This window comes from Leucoraja erinacea, chromosome 13 (genome assembly GCF_028641065.1).
Source record: "Leucoraja erinacea ecotype New England chromosome 13, Leri_hhj_1, whole genome shotgun sequence".
Classification (NCBI taxonomy): Eukaryota; Metazoa; Chordata; class Chondrichthyes; order Rajiformes; family Rajidae; genus Leucoraja; species Leucoraja erinaceus.
This window is the reverse complement of record NC_073389.1, coordinates 41,674,374-41,701,399: the sequence shown is the minus strand read 5'-3', so window position 1 is coordinate 41,701,399 and position 27,026 is coordinate 41,674,374. Positions and strand designations below refer to the sequence as shown.

Below are 27,026 nucleotides of genomic sequence, written 5' to 3'. Positions count from 1 at the left end.
CAACAGACGCACAACCCCGAGGCAGCCTTCCTTGTTGCGGGTGACTTCAATCACTCCAACATGAAGACTGTACTCCCCAAATTCCACCAACATGTATCCTTCCCCACTAGAGTAGACAAGACATTGGACAAAGTCTACACCAATATGGCTGAAGCTTACAAAGCCGTCCCCCTCCCCCACCTTGGTCAGTCTGATCACGTCTCATTGTTCCTGCTCCCTAAGTACTTCCCACTCATCAGACGGGTTAAACCAACTGTGAGGACAGTTAAAGTCTGGTCAGAGGAAGCGGACTTCACACTTCAGCAGTGTTTTGGAAACACTGACTGGAAGGCGTTTGCAGCCCAGGCCACCCTTGACTCTCACACGGACATTGATTCCTACACATCCTCTGTTCTGGACTTTATAAACTCCACCATCAATAGTGTCACCTCCCTCAAACAGGTGACCATATACCCGAATCAGAAGCCATGGATGAACAGCGAGGTCAGGCTACTGCTGAAAGCACGGGACACCGCTTTCAGGTCAGGCGATGCTCGAGCCTACAGTTCATCCAGGGCTAACCTGAAGAGGGGCATCAGGAAGGCCAAGAACTGCCATAAGCTCAGGATTGAGGAGCACTTCAACAACAACTCCGACCCCCGACGCATGTGGCAAGGCATCCAGGCCATCACGGACTACAGACCCTCCAACATCACCCCCACATCCAGCGATGCCTCCTTCCTTGAGGAGCTTAATCACTTCTATGGCCGCTTCGACAGGGACAATCTAGAGACAGCCATCAAGGCTGTGCTACCTGCCGATCACCAACCCCTCACACTCACCCCCTACGACGTGTACGTGGCACTGAGTAGGACTAATGCACGTAAGGCTGCTGGCCCTGACGGCATCCCCGGGCGCGTGCTCAGGGCCTGTGCTGCGCAGCTGACAGACATCTGGACTGACATCTTCAACCTGTCACTTGCCCAAGCAGTTGTCCCCACTTGCCTTAAAGCCACCTCCATCGTGCCAGTGCCAAAACACTCCACTGCGGCAAGCCTCAACGACTTCCGCCCAGTTGCACTTACCCCCATCATCACCAAGTGCTTCGAGAGGCTGGTCCTGGCACACCTCAAAAGCTGCCTAACCCCCACACTGGATCCCTATCAGTTTGCCTACCGCAAGAACAGGAGTACGGAGGATGCCATCTCAACAGCACTTCACTCCGCCCTCTCCCACCTCGACAACAGAGACACTTACGTAAGAATGCTGTTCATCGATTACAGCTCAGCATTCAACACCATTATACCATCAAAACTGATCACCAAACTCGGTAACCTGGGCATCCACCCCTCCCTCTGCAACTGGATACTGGACTTTCTAACCAACAGACCAAGTCCAGAACCAACGGGACGGAGGTGGAACGTGTTTCTAGCTTCAGGTTCCTGGGAGTCAACATCTCCGATGACCTCTCTTGGACCCACAATACCTCTACTCTGATCAAGAAGGCTCATCAGCGTCTCTTCTTCCTGAGGAGACTGAAGAAGGTCCATCTGTCTCCTCAGATCCTGGTGAACTTCTACCGCTGCACCATCGAGAGCATCCTTACCAACTGCATCACAGTATGGTATGGCAACTGCTCTGTCTCCGACCGGAAGGCATTGCAGAGGGTGGTGAAAATTGCCCAACGCATCACTGGTTCCTCGCTCCCCTCCATTGAGTCTGTCCAAAGCAAGCGCTGTCTGCGGAGGGCGCTCAGCATCGCCAAGGACTGCTCTCACCCCAACCATGGACTGTTTACCCTCCTACCATCCGGGAGGCGCTACAGGTCTCTCCGTTGCCGAACCAGCAGGTCGAGGAACAGCTTCTTTCCGGCGGCTGTCACTCTACTCAACAACGTACCTCGGTGACTGCCAATCACCCACCCCCCAGACCCCCGGACACTTATTATTATTTATTCAAATCGTTTGCTATGTCGCTCTTCAAGGGAGATGCTAAATGCATTTCGTTGTCTCTGTACTGTACACTGACAATGACAATTAAAATTGAATCTGAATCTGAATCTGAATTCTGAAAGATGTGCATGTTGGAAGGTTGATTGTCTACAATAAATTGTGTGATAAATTGTAGACGTTACTGGGAATTGAAGGAAATGTGGCTGAGATAAATTGGAATAACGGAAGATTGCTTAGTGTAAACGGCTAAATGATGGTCAATATGGACTCAGCAGGTGAAGAGTTGTGTCCCTGTTAGTGAAGAGACAATGGGTGCAGGAGTAGGCCATTCGGCCCTTCGAGCCGTTGTATGAATCTATTTAGCTTAAAGCTTTAATGGCTTTTGGGGAGTAATATGAATTTCCTTTACAATGCAATAATGTCCAAAGGGGATCTGGGACCAGTGTGAGTGCAAGACAAATGAGATGGTAAAAGAGACAGTAAGAAAAACAAATGAAAACAAAAATGGTAAGTGAATGTTTGTTAAAATCTGCAATGATATTAGAAATAGAAGGTTTACAATTCCACCGTTTCCAAAGTAATTTTCTAATGTTAAGAAAGCTGTAAAGGAATAATTAAGATGTATGGCACTATATGCCCTAATATTTTCTGGGTCATCGAGTGGAAATAAGAATATAATTAAAACAATTTCACACCCTAGAATGAAATCCAATACAGAGTTTTTGGGATATCGCAAAGCATTATGGAGGAGAAAATAACAAATTGCACAACTCACTGCTTCCTACATTTAGCATTCTACAAGCAGAATGTGCTGCACAATTTGCTTTGTTTTAACGTTGAGCACTTATAACATCAGCCTAATTGTACACTACAGGCCAACGTTGCTGCAGAAAGGATTAAAGAGACAGAAAGTAAAGCAAAGTGGAGGAAAAATAATGTGTATGTGTCTGAACTATCAACAAATTTAGGGCGGCACAGTGGCATACTAGAGCTACTGCCTTACAGCGCCAGAGACCCAGGTTTGATCCTGATTACGGCTGCTGTCTGTACGGAGTTTGTATGTTCTCCCTGTGACCCGCGTGGGTTTTCTCCAAGATCTTTGGTTTCCTCCCACAGTCCAAAGACTAACAGGTTTGTAGGTTAATGGGTTTGGTATGAATGTATAAATGTAAAATTGTCCCAAGTGTGTGTAGGATAGTGTTAATGTGCAAAGATCGCTGGTCAGTGCGGACTAGGTGGGCCGAAGGACCTGTTTCCAATTAACAACTGAACGTTTGAGATTACATTTTATCTCAGGAAAGCATCTGCCACAATGACAAACCGGATAGTTAACATGTCTCGAGCAATTAATTAATGTATAAATGAATGAATAAGTTTATTGGCCAAGTATATACACATACAAGGAATTTGCCTTGGTGCTCCGCTCGCAAGTGACAACACGACACACAGTAACAATTAAGAATGACACATAAAACATTAATAATAAAACATTACAGTTTAAACATGTGGATTAAATAAAATACCAGAGCAAAATGAGGCTACAGACTTATGGTTATTGAGTAGAGCTACAACTCGTGGAGAAAAGCTGTTTTTTTATCTGGCTGTAGTGGCTTTGACAATCCGGAGTCGCCTTCCAGAGGCCAGGGTGAGAGGGGTCAGAGATGATCATGCCCGCTCGCTTCCTGGCCCTTGCAGTGTACAGTTCGTCAATGGAGGGAAGGTTGCAGCCAATAACCTGCTCAGATGATGGGACGATTCGCTGCAACCTCCGGATGTCATGCTTGGTGGCTGAACCAAACCAAACCATGATGGAAAAGGTGAGGACAGACTCTACGACTGCTGTATAGAATTGGACCATTATTGCCTGTGGCAGATTGTGCTTCCTCAGCTGCCGCAGGAAGTACATCCTCTGTTATGCCTTAATGACTGTGGAGTCGATGGTGGCCCCCCATTTAAGGTCCTTGGAGGTTATGGTTCCCAGGAACTTAAAATAATCCACAGATGTGACTGTGGTGTTGTTGATGGTGAGTGGGGTGAGGGGAGGGAGAGCTCTCTTAAAGTCTACAATAAATTCCACTGTTTTAAGAGCATTGAGCTCCAGGATGATGCGATGGCACAGGGATGCCAGGTGTGTCACTTCCTGTCTGTAGGCAGATTCCTCCTCATCCTGGATCAGTCCAATCAGGGTTGTGTCATCCGCAAACTTGAGAAGCTTGACAGAAGAGTCAGTGGAGGTGCAGTCATTGGTGTAGAGAGAGTAGAGAATACGGGAGAATACGCAGCCTTGCGGTGCTTGTCTGTCAGGACAAGCTGGTGATACACCGTCAGAGGGAATCAGGCACAGTCAACTTGGAAAGTTTGGAGTGTAGTTGCTCTGGCTCAACGGTGTTGAATGTAGAGCTAAATTCAACAAACAAAACCCTGGCCGTCTAGGTGCTGGAGGATGAACTGCAGGCCTATCGTTATATGTTCGTCCTGTTCATAGCTCCTCAGGTGCAAGAAGGTCTGGGCACCATTAATAAATGAGGATACATGCTACTTGCACCAGATAAGTGAAAGGTCTAACATGGGTGAGTCTGTCCACTTCCATCTTATAGAAACTTACAAAATTCTTAAGGGATTGGACAGGCTAGATGCAGGAAGATTGTTCCCGATGTTGGGGAAGTCCAGAACAAGGGGTCACAGTTTAAGGATAAAGGGGAAATATTTTAGGACTGAGATGAGAAAAACATTTTTTACACAGAGAGTGGTGAATCTCTGGAATTCTCTGCCACTGAATGTAGTTGAGGCCAATTCATTGGCTATATTTAAGAGTTAGTTAGATGTGGCCCTTGTGGCTAGAGAAGCCAGGTATGGGATATTGATTTGGATGATCAGCCATGATCATATTGAATGGAGGTGCAGGCTCGAAGGGCCGAATGGCCTACTCCTGCACCTATTTCCTATGTTTCTATGTTTCCCTTTGAAATAGAAGAAAAATACCAAGTATCTTATCGTGATTTGGCAACATGAGATGGTCAAATGATGTGTACTATAGACTATAGACCAGTGGTTCTCAAATGGGGGTACGCGTACCCCTGGGGGTACGTGAAGGCACTCCAGGGGGTACGTGAGATTTTAAAATATAGGCCTACATATATTTAAAAAGTAGCATCCATGCAAAAATCCTTTAAAAATAATTATTTAATAAATATTTCAGGAAAATATAAGTATAAGTTCATAAAATGAATTTTATATTCAGTAGGCTATTCAATTTCATTATCCTAAAAACCCAGAGTCTCCCCCATTCCATGATGGTTCGACCCAACCTGTCATATGCCACCCGGCATCACCTGTCAATCACAACTCAAACGATGTAGTCGTGGTTGAAGCGTAGCAGCAATTCTTTTGAAAACACGGAGGGACAAGTGGCAAAAAAGGCCAAACCAGAGCCGGAAAAATTCTGGCTGTATCTTGAAGATTATGTTTTAATTGGATTTACGTCCACAAGTTGCAACCCACCCAAGGCACTGTTTTTTCTGTGGGGAGAAATTAGCTAACAGTAGCATGAAACCAGCACATCTGCAGCGTCATTTTAAGACAAAACATGGATGTCACGTTGGTAATCCACCTGAATTTTTTAAAAGAAACTGTCTGAATTCAGATCATCTCAAGACACGATGCTGAAGGCCTCCACAACATCAGCAAAGCCCTGGAGGCCTCTCATGCAGTGTCTTCGTGGCCTCCAGATGAAGTTTGCCATGTTCACACTTACACAGTTTTGGGTGTGTGTGAAGCAGGAGCACCCTGACCTGGGACAGAAAGCTTTGGAGCAGCTACTACACTTAATGCCTCCACATATTTATGTGAGGCCTCCTTCTCTGCAATGACTGTGATCAAAACAAAGCAGAGAAACAGACTGTGCCTGGAGAAGAGCTTGATCACAGCAGTTGCCTCCCTGCCACCAAGAATGAAAAAGATCCTCAGTGAAGCACAAGCCCAAGTGTCTCACTAAAATGTCTCACTAAGTGCAAAAACACTCAGTTCAGTGCAACAATGCAATTTTCAGTGTTGACAGTTTGTAATGTTAAGATGTCAGTCTTCTTTTTGATTCTTAAAAAGATATTTTAAGATGATAAATATTTTTATTTTTTATTTTTAGCAATTTCTGCTTTTATTTAAAATTAAGTTAATGATTTCTTTTTGAGCACAGATCTTTACTATGATCCCAAAAGAGGACACTTTATGTTGATAATTATTTTTATGTGCACAAATCTTTATTTATAATTAAGTTAATTGTTTCTTTCTTTGTTTTAGTTATATTTTTTTTATTTCCAAATAGTTCAAGAGAGACCACTACAAATGAGCAGTGTTTTGCACATTTATGGAGTTTTAAATGGTTCATTTTATAGTTTTAAATGGTTATATGGTCACTTTTTTCACTACATTAGTTTGAATCACTACATTTTAGTGATGAGAAATATTTGCAATAAATTTAGTCATGGATTATTAACATTTAAAATGTTCGAAATAGTTTTTTTTCAAATGTTTGAATTTTGTATGTGTTTATCAGTTCCAAAGTTTAATAAATCAGACACTGATGGCACAGTGCTCTGTTTTAAGTCTTTTTTTTTCAACCAAAAATGCTTTGCGCTGGTTAGGGGGTACTTGGCTGAAAAAATATTTCACAGGGGGTACATCACTGAAAAAAGGTTGAGAACCACTGCTATAGACAATAGGTGCAGGAGTAGGTCATTCGGCCCTTCGAGCCAGCACCGCCATTCAATGTGATCATGGCTCATCATCCCCAATCAGTACCACGTTCCTGCCTTCTCCCCATATCCCCTGACTCTGCTATTTTTAAGAGCCCTATCTAGCTCTCCCTTGAAAGCATCCAGAGAACCTGTCTCCACTGCCCTCTGAGGCAGAGAATTCCATAGACTCACCACTCTCTGTGAGTAAAAGTGTTTCCTCATCTCGGTTCTAAATGGCTTACTCCTTATTCTTAAACTTTGGCCCCTGGTTCCGGACTCCCCCAAAATCGGGAACATGTTTCCTGCCTCTAGCGTGTCCAAACCCTTTACAATCTTATATGTTTCAATGAGAAACCCTCTCATCCTTCTAAACTCAAGAGTACAAGCCCAGCTGTTCCATTCTCTCAGCATATGACAGACCCGCCATCCCGGGAATTAACCTTGTAAACCTACGCTGCACTCTCTCAATAGCAAGACTGTCTTTCCTCAAATTAGGGGCCGAAAATTGCACACAATACTCCAGGTGTGGTCTCACTAGGGCCCTGTACAACAGCAGAAGGATCTCTATGCTCCTATATTCGATTCCTCTTGTTATAAAGGCCAATATGCCATTCCCTTTCTTCACTGCCTGCTATACCTGCATGCTTACTTTCATAGACTGATGTACAAGGACCCCCCGATACCGTTGTACTTCCCCTTTTCAAAACGTGATGCCATTTAGATAGTAAACTGCCTTCCTGTTTTTGCTACCAAAGTGGATACCAAAGTTATAAACTCCACCATCAATAGTGTCACCTCCCTCAAACAGGTGACCATATTCCCGAATCAGAAGCCATGGATGAACAGCGAGGTCAGGCTACTGCTGAAAGCACGGGACACCGCTTTCAGGTCAGGCGATGCTCGAGCCTACAGCTCATCCAGGGCTAACCTGAAGAGGGGCATCAAGAAGGCCAAGCACTGCCATAAGCTCAGGATTGAGGAGCACTTCAATAACAACTCCGACCCCCGACGCATGTGGCAAGGCATCCAGGCCATCACGGACTACAGACCCTCCAACATCACCCCCACATCCAGCGACGCCTCCTTCCTTGAGGAGCTTAATCACTTCTATGGCCGCTTCGACAGGGACAATCTAGAGACAGCCATCAAGGCTGTGCTCCCTGCCGATCACCAACCCCTCACACTCACCCCCTACGACGTATACGTGGCACTGAGTAGGACTAATGCACGTAAGGCTGCTGGCCTTGACGGCATCCCCGGGCGCGTGCTCAGGGCCTGTGCTGCGCAGCTGACAGACGTCAGGACTGACATCTTCAACCTGTCACTTGCCCAAGCAGTTGTCCCCACGTGCCTTAAAACCACCTCCATCGTGCCAGTGCCAAAACACTCCACTGCGGCAAGCCTCAACGACTTCCGCCCAGTTGCTCTTACCCCCATCATCACCAAGTGCTTCGAGAGGTTGGTCCTGGCACACCTCAAAAGCTGCCTACCCCCCACACTGGATCCCTATCAGTTTGCCTACCGCAAGAACAGGAGTACGGAGGATGCCATCTCAACGGCACTTCACTCCGCCCTCTCGACAACAGAGACACTTACGTAAGAATGCTGTTCATCGATTACAGCTCAGCATTCAACACCATTATACCATCTAAACTGATCACCGACCTCGGTAACCTGGGCATCGATCCCTCCCTCTGGATACTGGACTTTCTATCCAACAGACCCCAGTCTGTTAGGTTAGACAAGCACACCTCTTCAACCCTCACCCTGAACACCGGCGTTCCTCAGGGCTGTGTGCTGAGCCCCCTCCTCTACTCCCTCTTCACCTATGACTGCACACCTGTACATGGTACTAACACCATCATCAAGTATGCAGATGACACAACGGTGATTGGCCTCATCAGCAACAACGATGAGTTGGCCTACAGGGAGGAGGTCCAGCACTTAGCAGCATGGTGCGCTGACAACAACCTGGCACTTAACTCCAAGAAGACCAAGGAGCTCATTGTTAACTTCAGGAAGTCTAGGGGCGGCACGCACACCCCCATCCACATTAACGGGACGGAGGTGGAACGTGTTTCTAGCTTCAGGTTCCTGGGTGTTAACATCTCCGATGACCTCTCTTGGACCCACAATACCTCAACTCTGATCAAGAAAGCTCACCAGCATCTCTTCTTCCTGAGGAGACTGAAGAAGGTCCATCTGTCTCCTCAGATCCTGGTGAACTTCTACCGCTGCACCATCGAGAGCATCCTTACCAACTGCATCACAGTATGGTATGGCAACTGCTCTGTCTCCGACCGGAAGGCCTTGCAGAGGGTGGTGAAAATTGCCCAACGCATCATCGGTTCCTCGCTCCCCTCCATTGAGCCTGTCCAAAGCAAGCATTGTCTGCGGAGGGCGCTCAGCATCGCCAAGGACTGCTCTCACCCCAACCATGGACTGTTTACCCTCCTACCATCCGGGAGGCGCTACAGGTCTCTCCGTTGCCGAACCAGCAGGTCCAGGAACAGCTTCTTCCTGGCGGCTGTCACTCTACTAATCAACGTACCTCGGTGACTGCCAATCACCCCCCCCCCGGACACTCCTCCCACAGGAAAAACACTATGTCTGTATATATGTTAATGGAAATATTTATTCAAATCATATGCTATGTCACTCTTCCAGGGAGATGCTAAATGCATTTCATTGTCTCTGTACTGTACACTGACAATGACAATTAAAGTTGAATCCGAATCTGAATCTGAATCGAAATCGGATAACCTCACATTTATCCACATTAAACTTCATCTGCCATGCATCTTCCCACTCCCCCAACCTGTCAAAGTCACCGTGCATTCTCATAGCATCCTCCTCACAGTTCATACTGCCACCCAGCTTTGTGTCATCTGCAAATTTGCTAATGTTACTTTGAATCCCTTCATCCAAATCATTGATGTATATTGTAAATAGTTGTAGTCTCAGCACCGAGCCTTGCGGTACCCCATCAGTCACTGCCTGCCATTCTGAAAGGGACACGTTAATCCCTACTCTTTGTTTCCTGTCTGCCAACCACTTCTCTATCCGTGTCAGCACTCTACCCCCAATACCATGTGCCCTAATTTTGCCCACTAATCTCCTATGCTGGACCTTATAAAATGCTTTCTGAAAGTCCAGGTACACTACATCCACTAGCTCTCCCTTGTCAATTTTCCTAGTTACATCTTCAAAAAATTCCAGAAGATTAGTCAAGCATGATTTCCCCTTTGTAAATCCATGCTGACTTGGATGGATCCTTTTATTGCTATCCAAATGTTCGGCTATCTAATTCTTTATAATTGACTCCAGCAGCTTCCCCACCACCGATGTCAAGCTAACTGGTCTATAATTCCCTTAAAAAGTGGGATACCATTAGCTACCCTCCAATCCACAGGAACTGATCCTGAGTCTATAGAACATTGGAAAATTATCACCAATGCCTCTACAATTTCTAGAGCCACTTCCTTAAGTACCCTGGGATGCAGACCATCAGGCCCTGGGGATTTATCAGCCTTCAGTCCCATCAGTCTATCCAACACCATTTCCTGCCTAATGTGGATTTAGCTTCAGTTCCTCCATCACCCCAGATCCTCTGGCCACTACTATATCAGGAAGATTGTTTGTGTCCTCCTTAGTGAAGACTGATCCAAAGTACCTGTTCAACTCATCTGCCATTTCCTTGTTCCCCATAATAAATTCACCTTTTTCGGTCTTCAAGGGTTTAACTTTGGTCTTAACTATTTTTATCCTTTTCACATACCTAAAGAAGCTATTACTATCCTGCTTAATATTCTTGGCTAGCTTACCTTCATACCTCCTCTTTTCTCCCCATATTGTCTTTTTAGTCATCTTCTGTTGTTCTTTAAATATTACCCAATCCTCTTGCTTCCCGCTCATCTTTGCTACGTTGTACTTCTTCGCTTTAGTTTTTATACTGTCCCTGACGTCCCTTGTCAGACAAGGTCGGCTCTTTCTCCCCTTGGAATCTTTCTTCCTCTGAGGAAGGCACCTTCTGTATTATTCCTAGAAACACCTGCCATTTTTGTTCCACTGTCATCCCTGCTAGTGTATCTTTCCAGTCAACTTTGGCCAGTTCCTCCCTCATGGCCCCAAAGTCCCCTTTATTCAACTGCAACACTGACACCTCCGATCTACTCTTCTCCCTCTACAATTGTAGATTAAATCTGACCATGTTATGGTCACTGCTTCCTAATGGCTCATTAATCCCGAGGTCCTTTATCAAATCCGGTTCATTACATAACACTAAATCCAGAATTGCCTTCTCCCTGGTAGGCTCCAATACAAGCTGTTCAAAGAATCCATCACAAAGGCACTCTACAAAGTCCCTTTCTTGGAGTCCAGTACCAACTTGATTTTCCCAGTCTACCTGCATGTTGAAACCTCCCTTAACAACCACAGCATTACTTTTACTACATGCCAATTTTAACTTCTGATTCAACTTGCACCTTATGTCCAGACTACAGTTTGGGGGTCTGTAGATTAGTCCCATTAGGGTCTTTTTACCCTTACAATTCCTTAGTTCTATCCATACTGACTCCACATCTCCTGTTTCAATGTCACCCCTTGCAAGGGATTGAATTTAATACCTCACCAACAGGGCAACCCCACCCCCTCTGTCCACCTGTCTGTTCTTTCGATACTCAGTGGTGAGTGATTAATCTGCTGCCTTCCCAAAATCTTTGCAATATCAACAGAATACAAGTCGGAGCGTGATGCATTACTTCACACTTCCCTGAATAAGAAAATCTCAACATGATTCAACAAAAAGAAACCTACCTAATTATAACATCCAGCCCCCCCAGTGTTCACTTCCTCCATCAATGGGGCAGTGAGGTTGTGAATGTGCATCATTTACAAAAGGAATTTACTCCATGTAGGAGCAACTTACCAAGACTCCTATGGCAGCTTCTTATAAACCCGGCACCTGGGCAGAATAGGACACCTATTGTCAATTGTTCTTTAACAGCGACAAGCCTGGTTTACAGCAGAACTCAAACAGCTCCGCCAGCCTAAAGATGAGGCTTACAGGAGCGGGGATGCAGACCTCTACAGGCAGGTCAAGTACAAGCTGAGAAGAGGAATCAGAGCTACCAAGGAAAGGTACTCTGAGAAGTTGAGGAGCAATTCTCAGCTAATGACTCATCTTCAGTTTGGAAGGGCTTGCAAGAAATCACCAGCTACAAGAGGAAAGCCCTCTGCTCCTTGGACAATCGTCAGCTGACCAACGACCTGAACGAGTTCTACTGCAGGTTCGATAAACAGAAACTTAACCCTGGTACCCCCTATCCCTCTCCCCAACCAACACTTCACACCTATACACAGCCTGATGATAGTTTGCAAAGTCTGAACCCTTCCCCACCCACCCCTCTCCAATCACCACTTAACACCCACATACAGACTGACTCCAGTCTGCAAAGACTGGGCCCTCGTCCTCTACCCACCCACTCCTTGCTGCCCAACATCAATCTGGCCACTTCTCCATCACTAACAATAGAAACTGAGGAGGTGGAGAGGCTATTCAGAAGACAGAAAAGCCAGAGCTCTTCAGGACAATCAGATTCAGATTCAAATTTTATTGTCATTGTGCAGTGTACAGTACAGAGACAACGGAATGCAGTGACATGTTTCCCCCTCTACCCTCAAGCCCTCTGCTGAACAACTGGCACTGGTCTACAGAGACATTTTCAACCAGTCCATGCAAACCTGTACAGTCCCTGCCTGCTTCAAAGTCTCCACTATTGTCCTGTACCAAAAAAGACAATGATTACTGGTCTTAATGACCACAGGCCTGTCACACTGACCTCTGTAATTATGAAGACCCTTGAAAGACTTGTAAGGAAGTAAGTAAGTTTATTGGCCAAGTATTCACATACAAGGAATTTGCCTTGGTGCTCCACCCACAAGTAACAACATGACATACAGTGAACAGTTACGAATGGCTCAGAAAACACTAAACATTAATAATAATAAAACATTAATGATAAAACACCATTGATCAAGCATGTGAGCCAGAAAAATATCAGATCAAAGGGAGACTACAGATTTTTGGCTGTTGAGTAGAGCAACTACTCGTAGATAAAAACTGTTTTTATGTCTGGCTGTGGCAGCTTTGTCAGTCCGGAGTCGCCTTCCTGAGGGAAATGATTCAAAGAGTTTGTGGCCAGGGTGAGAGGGGTCAGAGATGATCTTGCCCGCTCGCTTCCTGGCCCTTGCAGTGTACAGTTCATCAATGGGGAGAAGGTTGCAGCCAATAACCTTCTCTGCTGACGATTCGCTGCAGCCTCCAGGTGTCGTGCTTGGTAGCTGAGCCAAACCAGACCATGATGGAAAAGGTGAGAACAGACTCTACGATGGCCGTGTAGAATCGTGCTGGTCAAGCTGAAAAATATCGCAAACACCCTGCTGGACCCTGTGCAGTTTGCATACCGAGCCAGTAATAGATCAGTGGATGACGCAGTCAACCTAGGCCTGCACTTCATCCTCCAGCACCTAGACTACCAGGGGACCTATGCAAGGATTTTGTTTGTTGATTTTAGCTCTGCATTCAACACCATTGTGCCAGAACTACTACACTCCAAACTTTCCGAGTTGACTGTGCCTGAACCCCTCTGTCAGTGGATCACCAACTTCCTGTCAGACAGGAAGCAGCATGTGAGGCTGGGAAAGCACATCTCGGACTCGCAGACCATCAGCATAGGAGCACCACAAGGCCGCGTACCCTCTCCTCTCCTTTGACGAACTGTACATTGCAAGAGCCAGGAGCGGTTAAGATCATCTCCGACCCTTCTCACCTGGCCACAAATTCTTTGAATCACTTCCCTCTGGAAGGCGTCTCTGACTGTCAAAGCTGCCACAGCCAGACATAAAACAGCTTTTCCCCACGAGTAGTAGCTCTACTCAATAACCAAAAATCTGTAGCCTCCTTTTGCTCTGGTATTTTATTTAATTCATATGTTTAAACGATAATGTTTTATTATAAATGTTTAATGTTTTATGTGTCATTCCTAACTATCACTATATCTCATGTTGTCACTTGCACAAGGAGCACCAAGGCAAATTCCTTGTAAGTGAATAGTTGCCCAATAAACTTATTCATGTCCATATTCATGAGTGGTTGTGGTTGGAAGGTGCAAGTTGAGACACAAGTCATTTCATCTGATGTCCTCTTTGTTCTCAGTCCTGCATTCCACCTCTCCCGCTCAGCATGGAAACCTTAAGAATAATCTTTCTTGAGGTACATGAGACTGTGCCTTGGCATAAAATTAGTGTAGTTTAGAGATATAGCGCAGAAACAGGCCCTTGGCCCACCGAGTACATGCCGACTTGCAGATTAACACTCTCCTATACACACTAGGGACAACTTACAATTTTGCCTACCCAATTAACCTACTAACCTATACATCTTTGGAGTGTGGGAGAATGGCGGAGCATCCGGAGAAAACCCACTTGGTGACGAGGAGAACGTACAAATTTAGTACAGACAGCACTCGTAGTCAGGATCAAACTGGGGTTTCTTGCACTGTAAGGCATCAATTCTACCTTTCGACTTTTTTTGTGTTTTAGTATGAACTAGACTAAGTGGGACCTGTTGGGTCCCAGCATCACATGGGAGGGCTGGTCCCCCAATGCAATATTCCACCTCTCCACCAATTCCAATATTGATGGCCAGTGGGGAGGGGGGAGGGGACTTTCTGGAGCGCTAGTATGGGTGTTGTGGGCTGAAGGGACTGGTTTCCAGAGGGTTAGTATGGATATTTTGGGCCGAATGAATTCTTGAACTGGGCTCAGTCACTCAAGCCTGTTGTGCTGGCAGCTCACTCACGGCTGGTGGGCTGGCAGTTGACTCACGGCTATTCCTTTTCAAGCAGGGTTCAAGGCCACTAAAGACAACGAGTCATAACCTCTCCCTCCTCCATCTTGCAGAGACTGAGCCATGCCCACACTTCTGGGTTTTATAGTCCTTTCCCCCCACCAGAAGGGGCGTGGCCTTCATGGCATGATTGACAGGAGAGAGAATCTCAACATTTTTTAAACACTAATAACTCTTTTATTTTTCATCGATGGGAAAAATACACGGCACGTGATGATCCGAGGGGCACTCTGAGTAAGATGACCAAAAATCACAGCCGTAAGTGGTAGCGTTTTTCTAAAATCAATATAATGCGCAAACAGGAAATGGTCAAGATTAGACTTTTAATTATATAGAAGGCAAGGCACCTTTAATTAGGCAAGGCAACTTTAATTAGGCAACACAGCATTAGCATTTCCAAATCAAAGGCAACACAACGTTAGCATTTCCAAACCAAAAGCAACACAACTTTAGAATTTCCTAACCAAAGGCAACACAGCTTTAGCATTTCCAAGCCAAACGCAACACAACGTTAGCATTTCCAAGCCAAACGCAACACAGCTTTAGCATTTCCAAACCAAAGGCAACACAGCTTTAGCATTTCCAAACCAAAGGCAACACAGCTTTAGCATTTCCAAACTATATTTTCAAACCACATTAAGAGCACTGACAGGTCAGTAAAACCACTCACAGTTTAGTAGACATGTGTTCAGTGTTATTCACAGCTCATACTGAGAGGCATGACCTTAGGAAGAAAGGCGGACTAGTAGCCCGGGAGGGCCAAGCGAGGGATAAAAGAAGGGTGAAGAAAAAAAGAAAAGGAAGAGAACTGGAGAGAAGAACAGGGGAATAGCAACGACAGGGAGACGGACACATCGAGAAAAGCGAGAGGAGAAGAAGAAGGGAAAGAGAAGGGGAGAGGGAAGAGGGGTCGGGGTGTGGAAGGGGGACAGAGGAGAAAGGAAGGATGGCCCGGTAAAGGAGCAAGGGGGGGGGTTAGGACGTGGGGGGTGCAGAAACAGACAATTGGAAAGAAACAGAAAACAAAACACGAAAGGCGACGAAAAACGCCCAAGGGAAAAAAGGAAAAACAAAAAGAGGAAAAGGACACAGAGGCAAACCGACACGGAACAGGGACAAAACAAAGCGAAAAGAGTGTACGAACTGAATCAAGACAAAAATGACATAACAGTAATGTGGAGCTGGGTGTGGGTACAGGTATAGAAATAAGAGGAGGAGGGGGAAACAATGGGGAGGGATAGAATTAAAGAAACGAGGAAAACGGAACAAGCGAGAGAGGTGTAATATAAAAAAACGAGCCAAGGTGGGAGGTGCAAAAAAAGGAGGGAGGATGAGTGGAAAAGAATGGGGAAAAAGAAAAAGGACTAGGACAAGAGAGGCTCAAAGGGACAAAGAGGGCTGTGTGCAGGCCACCACGCGATGAACGCCCTTACTGGGGCGGGTGCTACAGGGGCCCAAACACCTCGTTTGGCGTGTGGGGGCTTAAGGAGAACGGGTCGGGGCGGGGGCGCGGCGCGATGTACTCTGTGGGTAGTCCTAACGGGTAAGAACCGACACACCGAGAGTCGAAAAGGGAACGGTGGTGGGCGCGCAGGGACATGCGATGGTGCAAATCTCCAGCGGGGTACTTGCTGGAGCCGAGAGGCATGGCACCGCGCTAGGTTGGCGTTCACGGTCGGGCGGGGGTACATGGGCAGTTCAGGCACGTGGCCAGGCTCGATCACGCCTCAGGCAGAAGGTGGTACTTGGTTGTGTGTTTGGGTGGTGCTATAGGCCAGGCGGGGGTCGGTCGCAGAACATTTGTGTGTGGCGGGGGCAGGGGAACAGGGCAGTGGCTGAGGGGGTGGGAGAGGGGGGGCGGGGGCGGGGGTGTTTGGGTGTCGGGCGAAACTGAACAGGTCGAGGTCGTGTTCGTTGGGGGTGGTGGGGGGAAGCCGGTCTTGTCCTTACGTTGTCGATTCTTATGGCGTGGGGTGTGGCCTTTCTTTTCCGAATCAAAACACCCAAACACCGAGGCGGGCAACGACGAAAGGAAAAAAAGGTGGTGGGGACAAATGGGGAGAATAGGAAAACCGAGGGAAAAGCGGGAAGGGGGGGGGGTGAACAAAAAGAAAAAAAAAAATAAGAAAGGGGGGAAAAAAAGGGGGGACGTTGGGGGGGGGGGGGTCGTGGGTGCGGTGACGGGGGGGGGGGTTATAGCGGAAAAAAAAAAAAAAAAAAAAGAACACACAACAAAACCAAACAAACAAAAAACAAAAAAAACAAACAAAACAAACAAAAACACAAAAAAAAAAAAAATGGGGTTGGAAACGAAAGAGCAAAGGACACAAAAAAAAAAAATGGGGATGGCCTGGTGGGGTCCCTACGTTCGCCGCGTGTGGAACATCACAAGTTCGTATGTCTGTGGTGTGACTACCGTGTCCTTTAATGCAACGGGGGGTCAAAACAAGACGGTCGTCAAGGGATGAGGCGAAATGGGCTCTATAGGCACCCTCCAAAACTTTATATCGCTCATGTTACCACTGTCAACAGCCACATCGTGGTCACAATTGAGCTGGTAAACCCGAACCAGACAACTCAAATAGCAAAATCCTCAGCAACATCCTGACGGAGTGCGGAGCTATACACCCCGGGGCTAAAAGCCGATAAAACAATCGTTGTAGGCACAGGGTGTGGCTGACTGTGGTCGTAATATTGGCACAAAATAACCAACAGACAGCCGCTGGGCTTCTGCGTCGTGAGCTAAACACAAAGCAGGGTGGGTCATCAGACCCCTCGTGAAAGGAGCAACACATAAGACGCTGCAACCGTCAACCCCAATTCGCTGAGGGGACCTGGGCAAAAACCCCGACCGTAGTAGGCAACAGCCCAATCCTGCTCTATTACGCAAGGAGGACTAGGCGGCTAAAGAACTGTTAAGAGTGATCTGAGCGAGGAGTCCAAAGGCAACGCGTAGGACCTCATGATGGGCAGCCAACAGCCGGAACCGTAGCAAGACCACGGCAACCCAGATGGCATACCTCCGTACGCAGTGTGGGTACCCCAGTGAGACTCTTACAACGGAGATATGGTTGGGAAAGATGCATGTGGCGCCCGGGGGGGTCATAACAGATCCTCCGAGGGTGGGGGGCGGCCCTGGCAAGGTCGTTTGTGTGTACAGACCACATGCTAATACCCCATGGAAATGATTGCGCAAACCGGTTAAGTTGTTGCGCGGGCGGCCGGCCGTACATTCCCACCTCGAGGACAATTAAAGACCTGAAGCCCAAGAAAAGGTGTAAGTGTTCTAGCATATACAATGAGGTAGTGGGTCTGGTTACCTTGGGCGGGCAGTACACTAAAAGTGACACCAGAGAATGGCTAATTACCTACTACAGGTTGTTGGGGGGGAGGGGGGAAAGGGGAGGCACAGCTGTTTTGGTGTGGCAGCGATGGGTGGAACTGTGAATATCCGGATCGGGCTTGGACGGTGTCGTGGGTTGTCTGGTTTTGGGGTGGAGGATAAAACATAGAACAAATGTTTGCTGCTCAAATCACTTAACAATTGTAATGAATTATTCAAGGATGGATGCCACCGGTCAGCTGAACGTCTGGGGGGGAAACACAAGCCCAGGGTGGAATTGCCCCCGTCGGTCACACACGTGTAAGAACAATGTGATTAGAGGACGGAGGTCGCGGATACTATGTGAGAAATAAAAAAATTGGCGGACACAAAGGAGTGGAATAACAGAGAAACAAAAGAACTAAAACCTGATATAGCCAAATTTGAATTCATAGCGATTCTTTTTAACTAAAACCAAAAAAGGATGTAGAGAGGAGGGAACGGTCGACATAGAAGCAGTCATTGACTTAAGGACATACAAACAAAAAAGGATACGGGTTGTCAAGTGTAACTTTCAAATGGAAACTTGGGTACTGCCCACAATGGGATTTGCAAAGGTACTTAGACATGCATCGCATTAAAAGATATGGTGCATACTATTAGTACCCTAAATATTCACTAGAAAGGATCATCGGCATACCTAAAAGTTAACGGACGGGGCAACCTATGGTGGACAAACTTGCCTACTGGCTATAACATCAGCCCTCAAGACTGGTTTACCAAAGATTAAAACCCCGGGCAATACTAAGAAACAAAAACAAATTTTCATGCATCATCTATGATGATATTGTTGATAATTAGCAAACCCTGGAATTAGCGAAGTCAGCAGTAAGTTAGGCTACTAAACAGTTTTATTTGAAACTTTGGGATTTGTCCCATACAGCCCGAGACAGCTGTTGACGCCATACCACAACAATGGACTATGGGATTCACCCTTAACTTCAGTTTCACTGCATTAACGTTCCAAAAGAAAAGCAGCGAATTGGCACAAGCTGCAACAATTACTGGTTACCCAAATCAGGCGACAAACCAGTATCGACAAGTGGCAAGAGTACTTGGGAAATATAGTAGCACTTAATCCAGCTACCCAGCTTGCCCTTTGCTAATTCAACGCAAAACTTACAAAGAGACAAGGTGAAGTGATTACATACCATGCAGGTCATTTTGACGTGGGACAAAACCAATGAATTACCCCACATACAGACAATATCTTAAGTTACAAGAGGGAAAGGAAAACATTTGTGCATAGTTCCACCTCCCTCAATTATCAATAATCCATCATATTAGCGTGCATACCAAAATGGAACCTAGTGCTGCAAGGCCGGGGGAGGAACAACTATAACTACAGTAGGTCTAGACGGCGGTGTATAGCTGGAAGGGCTCAAGAATCACTCACTACTACAACACACTGTGTATAAATTATTTGGAAATGTTTGGTGCGTTTTAAAAGTGGGGGTTAGATCGAAGCTACTGGGTTTTATACACATGCACCATTTTGCATGTACGGTCCCATTACAGAATTGGGAAATCACCACATTGGTGGCCTGAGACTGTAATCAATGGGCCAGATAAAATCGAGTATCTGTGATTAATGCGGTCAACACAAATCTCAATGGGTATGGTTGACGAAACATATTTGGCTATCAGCAACTTACGGCGGGTCGCAGGTAAGCTAAATACAGTGGCCGACACACAGGTCACGTTAAATTCATCCTAACACCGAATCATGTTAAACCCCCAAAGCATTTTTAGCTGAAATTACAAGTGGCAATACTGAGAACAACAAGAAAAAAAGACCCTATACGAGTCATCTGGCATCCGTGACTGAATCACCAGGTACCCAACACCTGTCACGCACGCTTGGGAACCAACCCTGAGGCAGCGGCGATGGACACGGAAGAGGTACAACGATTCTCTGCTGTGAGCTGTGTACGGGAAGCTATTTTTTCATGCCTTTCCCCGGGGCCGGCGGGTCTACCTCATCAGTCAGTTACTAACGCAAAATAAATAACAGTGGACTCTGCTTCAGGTATTTTGTAGTACCCGACTGGCCCTACCAGCCATGGGATAAAGTACACAAAGTAGAGGAAAATCGGCTAATGAAACAGAAATAATTTTCAAAACGAAAGGGAAAAAAAATGAAGCCACAGCCCTACGACCGATAGGCACCCCACGCAACACCATAAATCATCCTGATGCCACCCTGGCCACAGCAAGAGTTCCACCCAATAAAAAAGCAGACAGAGATAGGAATCGGTTGGTTTGCAGATTGACAACAAAAAACCATTATTGACCTAGGATTGTCTCAAATAGGCTGTGACCATGATGACAAGCATCTCACCGCCTTTCCACCAAGAAACAAATATCTCTCCAAGCGCGGGGGTCAGAAAAAATAGGAAGCATACTGTTCAAGAACGACAACATACAGCACAGGCAACCATAACTAACGTACTTGAGTTCCTGTCCAGAAAAAAAACCCTTCACACACCTGCAAAATAAAAAAATCGCGTATAGTACATCATATGTTGCTAGAGTGCTGTCAGCCTATACCGGGGCAGGGCACCACATGAGCTAAAAACATGTCGCATGAGTGGATACAATAAATCTAGGATTAACTGTCATTATAAAAAGCGCCAAACTTTGAAGGAAAAGGCCGTCATTTCGGGGGTGAACCAGCCCCCCTAAACCAGTTTGCAAAAAAAACCGGCCGCTCAAATCTGGATATGTCGTGACATTCTTATCTGAAACAGTACCTATCTGTGAAAATATCCTGCAAGAAGAATCCCTCAACTCATGGACGAGCTTTACCCCTGTAGAGACGGCTATGCTGCTGGGCTGTTAGTCTCCATTCACCAAAGGGTGTGGGGGTCCAGGGCCCTTCACCTAACCAGACTAGGGACACACCTGTCCATAAACATCTGACCAATTAACTTTTACTAATCATCTAAAAAGAAACTGTGGATAAGCGACAGGGGACAAAAAGGTAAACATAGGGTCAAAAGAACTTAACACTAGCGTGAAGTAATTTCAAAAAGGAATAGATACCCACCTGCAAGTTCCCTAGATATGGGGGTTTCCATACAACGATACATACAATACCTGCACAAACAAACAACAAGCCCCTGAAGTCAGAGAAAGAGTTGCACTATTGTGGGTCGGCATAGGGGGGTGGGTAGGAAAGTGGCGGACAGAAATAATACGGTGCTGCACGCATACGCGAGCTCGAAAGATGAACTCAGCACAGTATTGGAGCTGCTGAGATGATAGGCGACTGATAGGTGTGTATGTGGAACATCGCACTCACACAGCAGACAATCATCACGATCGGAGTAGGGACAGGCTACACGACCAGAGGTGCAGACACATGACCAAATTGGCCAGCGCTAGCCTGCGGCACAACTCGGAAAGTGTGAGAATCCAAGCCAGAGGAAAATGCTTGTCCAACCGTGTTCCTGACCATACAACGGCAGAATGGGAAACACCGTGCTGAACGTGGGAGCACATGGGTTTAAGGACTTCTGGTATATTACTATACAGAACGATTTAATCAGCGGCCTGTGTGTGGTGCGTATTTTCTTAGTGGTTTCACGCGTTTCACATGATATCATTTATTTTTAAGGTAAAGGGCAAACAGATTCCAGTATAAGTAATTACGTACATACTCGCACAACACCATATACTCGACTAGGACTAATAAAAGGCAGTGGACTATGAGCGTGCGGGACTGCTATATACAAGGAGTTTGAGAAAGGAGAAGAATATGCACAGACATGGTACAATGAAGACGTCCTCCAGGTGTGGCGGCGGGCGGCGTAAAGACAAACCACCGAAGGAAAATAAACCCAACTGATCGGAATAACGGGTGTGACACACAGTTTTTGCGAGAATATATAGAAATAGGTGGATTGTCAGGAGGAGATGATCACATGCGGGAAGTAAGCATAAGACAAGCAGGGAGCGAGGTGAAAGCACCAAGCCGCCGCACTTAGAAAAGGGGCCTGTGAGCGATAATTCTCCAGGGATGCGGTGTGCGTGGAGTGTATACTATATGACAAACATTCCTAAGTGGTGGGGTGTTCTTTGCACAGCGGGAAGGCCGGTTGAACAAATCCTACACGCCGGGGGGTGTACGGTGGGCGGGCGGATTACTATCAAATAATCCCGCGCGGGCAAGTGCGCGAGAAAGAAAGATCAAAAAACATAGGCTGGTAAAGGGGGTCCATCGGATATAGGCGACGAGTGTTATATAGTCCACAAATAAAATTACAAGGGGGGCAATGAGGGGGGAATTGGTCTAGGATAGGAGACAACACGCGGAAATAGTGGGTGGGAAGTGGTTGGGGAAACTGGGCGTACAATTCGTGATGAACAGGCATAACGGGGAACAGCAGCTGGTATAACAAAAATGGAAACAATAAAGGACTTAGGTACGCGACAGTGAATCAGTCCAGCCTCGGATGGGGAACTAGAAGAGTACAACGTGACAGAATTGCGGGAGGGAGATCACACCGTCACTGAAGGAACAAAAACCGATGTGCAGAAGGAAGAGGAGGAAGGCGGAAAAGAGGAAAGCTGGGGGACAAAACGTGTGGTTGTGTAGAGCTCTGGGGTTAAAATGACCAAACATGGCAGCGGGGATAAGGGGGGTTGGGGGGATAGGCAGACGGGGAAATTGGAACAAAGGCTAAGGATAAAAAAACGAATGCTTGAACATTTTTGATCGTGGGATTGCGAGTTGGGCCGCCAAGGGATTAGACTAAGAGGGGAGAAGGGGGGGGAGGTTACAAATATTGGGGCACGCGTGGACAAAGAGAGCGGGGGGGAAGCGAGGGGAATGGCGTGGTGTAGGCGTCAAAAGAAGGGGATCAATTGTGGGAGATTAGCCAGAAGGTGTGGAGATATCAATTTCCAAACTATACAGTGTAAACCACCCTAAATGGAGGAATGCGAGGTGCTGTATCCTCCAAGTTTTGCGTGTTCTCAAAAAAAACCTCTGGCAATGGAGCGCCAGGGGACAGAAAGATCATGTGGGAATGAGATGGGGGGGTTAGAATGGTGTACCAATGGGGAGGGTCGGTCCAGGTTAGTTTTTTTCAACGAAAATGAGGCAATTGTATCAAGACATTCTCCAAGAACAAACACGGCACAAGTAATATATAAAAGTACTAATGGCTACCGTAACTTTAATGGGGGGTATTTAGGCGGTGGTGTGTACATGCTGGTGTTGGAGATATAAATAATGGAATAAGGGAATGAGATGCTTTAGATTGGGTCGTTTCAACGCATGTTGAGGCAACCAACTTGCAATTTTCCTACAGTCTAAACCATTACATAAAAACCCAAGACCCAACACTTTAAACACTTTTTACAAAACATCCATCACAGTGAATCTCCAACACCTCCTCACTGTGATGGAAGGCAAAAGTCTTATCTCTTCCCTTTGTTCTTCTCCCGCGGTCCAGCAGTCCAACTGCAACGTTGAGGTGAACTGGGGCTCCCGATGTTAAAGCCCCCGGCGGGCGATGTTAAGTCCCGCGGCCATTTAAGCCACGCGGGGCGATGTTAGGCCCTGCTCCATGTCCTTTAAACCCCATGATTCCAGAGGGGGAAGTTGCCATTGCGGGAGCTTCAAAAAGCAGTCTCCCACCAGGGACCTGGAGCTCCCGATGTTCCTGTCCACAGGGCCTGCGGCCGGAGCCTCCGAAGCTCCGAAGTCGGGTCACAGCCGCGCGCCACCACAGCTCCTCCCGCTCCCAAGACGGCCAGCTGGCAGGTCCGCAGGCTCCGTGACAGGAGCCCTCAGGTTGGTTACGGCCCAACGACACCAGAGACCCAACAGGGAAAAAGTTGGGTCCCAGAACAGGGAAGAGATTAAACAGTTTCCCCCACCCCCACATATACACAGCTAAAAAAATAATAAAATTAGAATCAGAACATACATTTAACGAGACAAAAAAAAAAGGACAGACGGACTGCAGTCGAGCCACTGCCATTAGGCGTGCCACACCATACCACACAGATATGAAACAAAAGCTGTTACCTGGCTCTTTACTGTGAACTTTGAGAAATTAAACTTATAGGGAACTCAGGATATTTTACCTTGTTTAAGGAACCTACGGTGAGAATTTTGGATCTTCAGAGAACATTGACAGGAATAAGACTTTTTTATTTGCAATTAAACTGTCTGTTTCAATAAAATGTCCCTCAAGACCACTTTCACCAGGATGTCTGGGTCTTGAATTATAGGGAGAAGCTGGATAACCTGGGAACTTTTTCCTTAGAGCATAGGAGGTTGAGGGGTGACCTTTACAAAATCATGAAAGACATGGATACAATGAATGCTTGCAGTCTTTTTCTCAGGATAGAGGATTCTAAAACTAGAGGGTATAAGCTTAAGATGAGAGGAGAGAGATTTGAGATGGATTTCAGGGGCAACCTTTTCACTCAGAGAGTAGTACATACCAGGGACGAGCTGCCAGAGGAAGTTAGAGGTGGATACATTAATGACTTTCAAAAGATATTTGGAGAGATATATGGATAGAAAGGGTTTTGAGCTAAATGCAGGCAAATGGGACTAGCTTGAAATGCCAATATAATCGGCTTGAACAAGGTGTGCCTGTTTCCATGCTATATGTTCCTGTGGCTCTAAATTAAACCTAACATGTTCATTAATGGTAGTACATGACATTGGACAATCTAGGGCATCTTGTCAAAGATTATCATGTATTTTTGAGAAATTGTGAGAGGCGAGATTCAGTAAACTGCATAATCACAGCACAGTGGCACACAGAAATCTTTGAATTACATATGTAGACACTAGACAGTTTGCATGTAGTTGCTTGATTCCATGCTGTCATAACCTATTTGTATTATTTATACTAAAACAAATGGCATATACGGCAAAGCTATAACATTGATGATCCTAGCAAGACTGACTTCAAGATAAATTAAAAATGGGGGGATAAAAACTGTGAAACTATGCATATTTTCTCTTTTTTTGAAAAATATACATTCACTAGAATATTAATAACAATAAATATATACATTAAATAAACACCATTATTTTTAATTCTACTGAAATATTGCCAGATAAAAGTTCACATATTACTTTAAACAAATGGAAAAACTAATTAAGTGTAAAGATACAATATTCCACAAGTAGTAAGTTGACTTTATATGCCAAAAATAGTTTAAAAAGAAACACTTACATGCAAAAGATATCATGTAAGATTGATACACATAAATAATATAAATCTATTTGCCAATTTACAGACAAACAGGAGCAGTTATTAATTCTGCACAATCTTCCAATTATATATTAGTAATTGCGTGACTGTACTTACTGTATTTATTCGAAACATTTATGTTATTGGCCACGGTATTCTTCAGAGCTATCAAATTGCTGATATCTAATAATTCTAGGATTTCAGAACATCCTCTTCTTTGGGTAAATGATAAATGGGGCATTTCCTTCCCCCAAATTAAGTCTCTGTGGCAACCAAAAAAATTAAAATCAACTCAGTTGGAAAATAAACAGTGTGCCACAGCAACAACTTATCGATTTGGACAGCAATAAAGTACTGCGTCAGTGGATCCAATTTGATCAAAGTGAAACAACTAAAGCAAAAATAGTATTGCACCATGAGAAATTGAAACTCAAAGTCAGCTGACCTAAATAGGAAACACCATCAGCTGTATAACTAATTTTTAACTGCTTCCTCATCAACAGGTATTCAGACAACCAAAATAATTACAGAAGTGTTAGTCATGAGGTCATAAGTGATATGAGCAGAATTAGGCCATTAGGCCCATCAAGTCTACTCCTCCATTCAATCATGGTTGATCTATCTCTCCCTCCTAACCTCATTCTCCTGCCTTCTCCCCATGACCCATGGCCAGTTCATTGGCTATATTTAAGAGGGAGTTAGATGTGGCCCTTGTGGCTAAAGGGATCAGGGGGTATGGAGAGAAGGCAGGTACGGGATACTGAGTTGGATGATCAGCCATGATCATATTGAATGGCGGTGCAGGCTCGAAGGGCCAAATGGCTTACTCCTGCACCTATTTTATATGTTTCTATGTCATGGTTATCGTCATGGTAATGGAATGATACAGCACACAATGTATGTGAAAACGGCATAGCTAGTCGAGTTATTGTCTCAAAAATACCGAAAAATACAAAAATTCCATCCTGACCTCGGGTGCTGCCTTTGTGGCGTTTGCACGTTTTCCCTGATTGCGTGGGTTTCTTCTCCTGTTTCCTCCCAAACGTCCAAAATCCATCGGGTGGCGCCATCGAGTGTGGCAGCCTTGCCAGCAGCTGATCGTCCTTTCACCCCTTTTTGTTATTTTTAGTGTGTCAAAAATATGTTTTAAAGGTTTCATAGTCTTTTTTATGTGAGGGTTGGTGGGGGGAATAGGGGGAAACCGTTTCCCAGTCACTTACCTGGACGGAGATGCGTCTTTTCTCCGAGTCGCATCTTCGCCCCGCCCCCTCGCGGCGTACCAACTGGATTGGCGTGGCCTTTCCTGCCGGGGAGCGGCCAAATCTTCAGCTGCGGCGCAGCACTGAAATCCATCGTGGAGCAGGGACAGTGCCTTGCCGGGGATCGCCAGTGTTGAAGCTCCGGAGTGGTGAGCCTGCTGACTTTAAAACCATGGAACTGTGATTTGGGGAGCTTCTAGCCGCGGGCAGCGCTGACGTTAGCATCGCAGAGTCCTGTGATCGTTTGCCGATGGTCGCCAGTGTTGGATCCCGTCCATCTCGACCTGTGGACTCTGAAGCTGCGGTCTCCTGTAGGAAGCAGCCGAAAGCGGTCAGAAACTCCAAGCCGCTGAGTGTGTTCTTCCATTACGACACCAGAGCTCCGATCAAACATAGCCTGAATAGTCAATCGGTTTGAAGAAGGGTCCTAACCAAAAATGTTGCCTATCCATTCCCTCCCAGATGCTGCCTAACCCATTATTCCTCCAGCACTTTGTGCTTTGCTTCAGATTCCTCTGTGTCTTGTGTCTCTGACAGAAATTAATTTCCCTGAACACGCCGATGAGTTGTCTTAATAATTTTAGTG

The 27,026-nt window shown here is 45.9% G+C and overlaps 1 pseudogene; it reads right to left on the bottom strand.

Annotated features, from left to right (window-relative positions):
• The window catches only part of LOC129702940 (uncharacterized protein C3orf38 homolog), a 35,329-nt pseudogene extending 9,309 nt beyond the window's left edge, over positions 1-26,020 (bottom strand).
• Between the last annotated feature and the right edge of the window lie 1,006 nt (positions 26,021-27,026).